The sequence below is a fragment of the Aplysia californica genome, unplaced genomic scaffold (assembly GCF_000002075.1).
Source record: "Aplysia californica isolate F4 #8 unplaced genomic scaffold, AplCal3.0 scaffold00022, whole genome shotgun sequence".
NCBI lineage: Eukaryota > Metazoa > Mollusca > Gastropoda > Aplysiida > Aplysiidae > Aplysia > Aplysia californica.
Genome location: NW_004797292.1, coordinates 1,008,668 through 1,014,734, shown reverse-complemented (window position 1 = coordinate 1,014,734; position 6,067 = coordinate 1,008,668). Strand labels below are relative to the sequence as shown.

The 6,067-nt window shown below is 38.4% G+C and overlaps 1 long non-coding RNA gene across 1 annotated transcript in view; it reads left to right on the top strand.

Annotated features, from left to right (window-relative positions):
* LOC106013184 overlaps positions 1-2,647 on the top strand; it is a 4,765-nt gene extending 2,118 nt beyond the window's left edge. Inside the window, exons 2-3 of the long non-coding RNA XR_001185270.1 lie at positions 2,239-2,300; positions 2,608-2,647. This is a non-coding gene — a long non-coding RNA (uncharacterized LOC106013184). The remainder of the gene's footprint in view (positions 1-2,238; positions 2,301-2,607) is intronic.
* The last annotated feature ends 3,420 nt before the right edge of the window (positions 2,648-6,067 follow it).

Genomic DNA, 6,067 nt, shown 5'->3' with positions numbered 1-6,067 from the left:
TTGGTGTGATAGGGGTTGTGTGTTAAAATATGGTGGCCGCGGCCCATTTTACACAGTTAAATTATATAGAAAAAAACGCAAGAGGGGGGGGGGGAATGGAAAGTGGCCGTTTTACAGGTGGCCGTCTTATAGAGGTGGCCGTCTTATAGAGGTGGCCGTCTTATAGAGGTGGCCGTCAGGGCAGTTTCGACTGTATTTGGTAATTTACTATTAAAGTAAAATTAGAAAAATACCTATTGGTTTTTCTGATTACAAGCACAAGGTAAACATTTTAAAAAAATGTTTAGGTGAAAAAAGGAAAAAGATGAAACATATTTTTGGGACAAATTTTTAAAAATGTCTTTGCTTTTTAAACCGGTAGCAAAAATATTTTATCTGCAATTTATTTTTTCACAAAAAGAATACAAACTGTATGTATAGATGCAAGAGGATTGTATGAATTGACACGTCTTCATCACCAGGACCAGCCGCGGACAGGACCAGCCGGAGGAGCACTCACAGACAGGAGCATCTACAGGAGGTATTTGTCTGGGAAATATGTCTTGGAACTCTATTTGTTAATTCACTATTAAAGTGAAATTAGGAAAGTACCTATTGGTTTTTATGATTTAAAGGTAAGTTTTATTTTTTGCATGTTGATAAAAAAGGAAAATGATTAAATGTTTTTTTCTGACAGATTTTTATAAATGTCATTTTGTCCGTTTAAATTGGTAAAAAACAATATTATAGCTACTCTTTTTATTTTCTTAAAACAATGTACAAACTGTATAGATGTAAGAAGATTGTGTTTATTTACACGTCTTCATCACCAGGACCAGCCGCCGGATGACCACCCACAGACAACACGATTTCCGTATCCCACACTCAGGCTTAAAGTGATGCAGTGGGGACTGTAGAGATAGGCAGATAGGTTGATAGGGAGCTAGGTGGATAGGCTAGGTTCAGAGTAGGATTTTGTAGGTATTGCCATGGCCATGGTGGGAGGTAGTTGAGGGGGCAGTGCAGGTTTTTCTTTTTTTTTTGGGGGGGGAAGGGGTGTGGAGGGTTGCAGGGGTAGAATGGTGTGGGTAGAGCTTCCTGCTGATTTTGAGTTTGAGTGTGAGGATGTTGGAGTGGCGTGTATACTGGATTGTTCCGTAAGGACCACCTGGACCACCAAGAGGAGCACCCGCAGACAGGACATCTACAGGAGGTATTTGTCAGGGAAATATGTCTTTCTTGTTTGTTTTGTTTCAGTCGAGGTTTTATGGTGCTCGCAACTGCATAAGGTCATATGAGCGCCAAGAGGTGGATGTCAACAGAGAAGTCCTTACAGGGAATCAGACTTTCTCTGCCCACCTCTTTAGCTTCAACAGCACAAAGTCTGCTTTATCAAGGAACCCCTGAAACAGTGGGTCACAAGAGTTTGACAAACATACAAAAGAACTAGAGGAAATGACGATAGTATGGATTTGGAAAAAGCAGCAGTTCCCTCTTGCAGTCCAGGCAGTTATGAGCATGACATTGATGAATCAGCTGATTTACAATTACAATTCTACTATTCATAAGAACATGGTTTATGTCCCCCCTTTGGGAATGGCTTAAAGACACTTCAGTCAGTAGCACCGCCCTGGGGGGAGGGGGGGGGGGTGAACTATGTCTTGGAACATTATTTGATCATACATAATTACAGGTTTTTTTTGTCAAAGGTAAAAGTTTTATAGCTGTATTTAGGTGAAAAGGGAGAATGATAAAATGCGATTACGGAAAAATGTTTATTAATGACCTTCTGTCCTTTTAAACTGGTGGTAAACATTATAACCACTCTTTTTATATTTTAAAACAAAAATCTAAACTGTATAGACGTAAGACGATTGTATTAATTGACTCGTCTTCATCACCAGGACCAGCGGCAGACAGGAGGACCAGCCGGAGGAGCACCCACAGACAGGAGCATCTACAGGAGGTATTTGTCTGGAAAATATGTCTTGGAACATTATTTATTAATTGTTGAAGTAAAAATTAGAAAAATTGCTGGTGGAGCTTTTTTTCAATTTCAAAGTGAAAGTTAAAAAATATATATTTATGTGAAAAGGTAATATAATAAAACGCATGCCGGTATACTGACAGGTTTTTATAACTGTTATTATGGCCTTTAAACCCGATAGTAGAAAATATAGCGACTGTTTTTATTTTCTCAAGCAAAAATACAAACTGTATAGTTGCAATACGATTGTATTGACACGTCTTCAACACCAGGACCAGCCGGGGACAGGAGGACCAGCCGGAAGAGCATCCACAGATAGGAGTATCTACAGGAGGTATTTATTTAGGAAATATGTCTTGGAAAATTATTTGTTAATTGTTAAAGTAAAATTAGAAAAATAAATTTCGTGGGTTTTTTTTAATTTCGTGGTGAAAGTTTGTTTTTTTTTTTATTGGCATTTATGTGAAAAGAGAACATAATAAAATGTATTTACTGACAGGTTTTTATCAATGTCCTTATGTCCTTTTAAACTGGTAGTAAATAATATTATAACGAGTCTTTTTATTTTCTGAATCAAAAATACAAAACTGTAGCCCTTAGATGTAAGACGATTGTATGAATTGACACGTCTTCATCACCAGGACCAGCCGCGGACAGGAGGATCAGCCGGATGAGCACCCACAGACAGGAGCATCTACAGGAGGTATTTGTCTGGGAAATATGTCTTGGAACTCTATTTGTTAATTCACTATTAAAGTGAAATTAGGAAAGTACCTATTGGTTTTTATGATTTAAAGGCAAGTTTTATTTTTTGCATGTTGATAAAAAAGGAAAATTATGAAATGTATTTTCTGACAGACTTTTATAAATGTCCTTTTGTCCGTTTAAATTGGTAAAAAACAATATTATAACTACTCTTTTTATTTTCTTAAAACAATGTACAAACTGTATAGATGTAAGAAGATTGTGTTTATTTACATGTCTTCATCACCAGGACCAGCTGCCGGATGACCACCCACAGACAACACGATTTCCGTATCTCACACTCAGGCTTAAAGTGATGCAGTGGGGACTGTAGAGATAGGCAGATAGGTTGATAGGGAGCTAGGTGGATAGGCTAGGTTCAGAGTAGGATTTTGTAGATATTGCCATGGCCATGGTGGGAGGTAGTTGAGGGGGCAGTGCAGGTTTTTCATTTTTTTTTGGGGGGGAAGGGGTGTGGAAGGTTGCAGGGGTAGAATGGTGTGGGTAGAGCTTCCTGCTGATTTTGAGTTTGAGTGTGAGGATGTTGGAGTGGCGTGTATACTGGATTGTTCCGTAAGGACCACCTGGACCACCAAGAGGAGCACCCGCAGACAGGACATCTAAAGGAGGTATTTGTCAGGGAAATATATCTTTCTTGTTTGTTTTGTTTCAGTAGAGGTTTTATGGTGCTCGCAACTACATAGGGTCATATGAACGCCAAGAGGTGGATGTTAACAGAGAAGTCCTTACAGGGAATCAGACTTTCTCTGCCCACCTCTTTAGCTTCAACAGCACAAAGTCTGCTTTATCAAGGAACCTCTGAAATAGTGGGTCACAAGAGTTTGACAAACATACAAAAGAACTAGAGGAAAAAGCAGCAGTTCCCTCTTGCAGTCCAGGCACAGTTATGAGCATGACATTGATGAATCAGCTGATTTACAATTACAATTCTTCTATTCATAAGAACATGGTTTATGTCCCCCCTTTGGGAATGGCCTGAAGACACCTCAGTCAGTAGCACCGCCCTGGGGGTGGAAGGGGGGGGGGTGAACTATGTCTTGGAACATTATTTGATCATACATAATTACAGAGTTTTTTTTGTTAAAGATAAAAGTTTTATAGCTGTATTTAGGTGAAAAGGGAGAATGATAAAATGTAATTACTGAAAAATGTTTATTAATGACCTTCTGTCCTTTTAAACTGGTGGTAAATAATATTATAACCACTATTTTTATATTTTGAAACAAAAATCTAAACTGTATAGACGTAAGACGATTGTATTAATTGACTCGTCGTTATCACCAGGACCAGCCGCAGACAGGAGGACCATCCGCAGACAGGAGGACCAGCCGGGGACAGGAGGACCAGCCGGAGGAGCACCCACAGACAGGAGCATCTACAGGAGGTATTTGTCTGGAAAATGTCTTGGAACATTATTTATTAATTGTTGAAGTAAAAATTAGAAAAATTGCTGGTGGAGCTTTTTTTCAATTTCAAAGTGAAAGTTAAAAAAAAAATTTATGTGAAAAGGTAATATAATAAAACGCATGCCGGTATACTGACAGGTTTTTATAACTGTTATTATGGCCTTTAAACCCGATAGTAGAAAATATAGCGACTGTTTTTATTTTCTCAAGCAAAAATACAAACTGTATAGTTGCAATACGATTGTATTGACACGTCTTCATCACCAGGACCAGCCGGGGACAGGAGGACCAGCCGGAGGAGCATCCACAGATAGGAGTATCTACAGGAGGTATTTATTTAGGAAATATGTCTTGGAAAATTATTTGTTAATTGTTAAAGTAAAATTAGAAAAATAAATTTCGTGGGTTTTTTTAATTTCGTGGTGAAAGTTTGTTGGGTTTTTTTATTGGCATTTATGTGAAAAGAGAACATAATAGAATGTATTTACTGACAGGTTTTTATCAATGTCCTTATGTCCTTTTAAACTGGTAGTAAATAATATTATAACGAGTCTTTTTATTTTCTGAATCAAAAATACAAAACTGTAGCCCTTAGATGTAAGACGATTGTATGAATTGACACGTCTTCATCACCAGGACCAGCCGCGGACAGGAGGACCAGCCGGAGGAGCACCCACAGACAGGAGCATCTACAGGAGGTATTTGTTTAGGAAATATGTCTTGGAACACTACTTGTTTATTTATTATTGAAGTAAAATTAGAAAAATACCAATTGGTTTTTCTAATTTAAAGTTAAAAGTTTTAATTTGGCATTTAGGTGGAAATGGTAAATGATAAAACATATACTGACAGATTTTTATAAATGTCTGTCTTTTTAAACCGGTAGTAAACAATTTTATAGCGACCCTTTTTCTACTTTGAAAAATTTACAAATTTTACAGATGCAAGTTCTTAAGAAAAAATATATAAAGGAAAAGTTTTTAAACATATGTGCTGACAGATTTTTAAAATTGTCTGCCCGTCCTTTTAATAAGTGCTATGAAAGGCAGATTTTAGGAAAATCTGTAGTTGGCACTTAAATGAAAAAAATGCCTCGTTAAAATATACACCATCAAAAACTACCACTATTTCTTATAGCTGTTGGAAGGAGAATGCCTTTGTAGGGTCATTCCTTTTTTTTCTTTTTCTCCGTAACTTTATTTCTCATGTGTGCGCTAAGTGACCATTATTGCAGCTATGTACATTGTCTTTATTCAAATTTAGTAATTCAAGCTACCGTATATATTTTTCTTAGAAAGATGTCAAGCCAACAGTTAACAGCTACCAAAGAAGCAGATACCATGCCCTGACAGGAATGACCTTCCACTCACCCTGGATGGTAACATCCCCGCGCTGCACAGGACATCCAGCCAAATGAGTGCTGTGCTAACATGATCAAATTGTGCCAATAGCACTGTGAAAAATGTTTTCTTCAATTAGTCATTCAAGAACTAACAGACAATTGCCAGGCATCAAGAATCCTTCAATATGCAGCTACTCTTGAATGGACATGTCAATTCCTCCAGATGACTACCATGGACTACTTTAACAGTTGGCTGTTTTATTTCTCTCATGTGAAATTGTGTTTATGGCATGGCATCCTTCAGTCTCAGGATACTATGGATCTGCGCCGTAGATTTCAGGTTCGAGAGCAGCGCTTGCTGTGGCTGAACAGGTCCACACAGAATGGCAGTCCTTGTAGCCATGGCTGCACTTGTGAATGGTGTCTTCCTGCGTTGGTAGCCTCTGGCTGTTCTTTCGGGGATGGCGTTTGTCTTCAGCTGCCTGTCGCAGTCGGGCTTCACCTCTGGTGAGACCAGCTCCCAGTGTCTCCCAAAGTGATATCATATCTCGCTTGCACACATCTTTGAAGCGAAGATGGGGGTGCCCT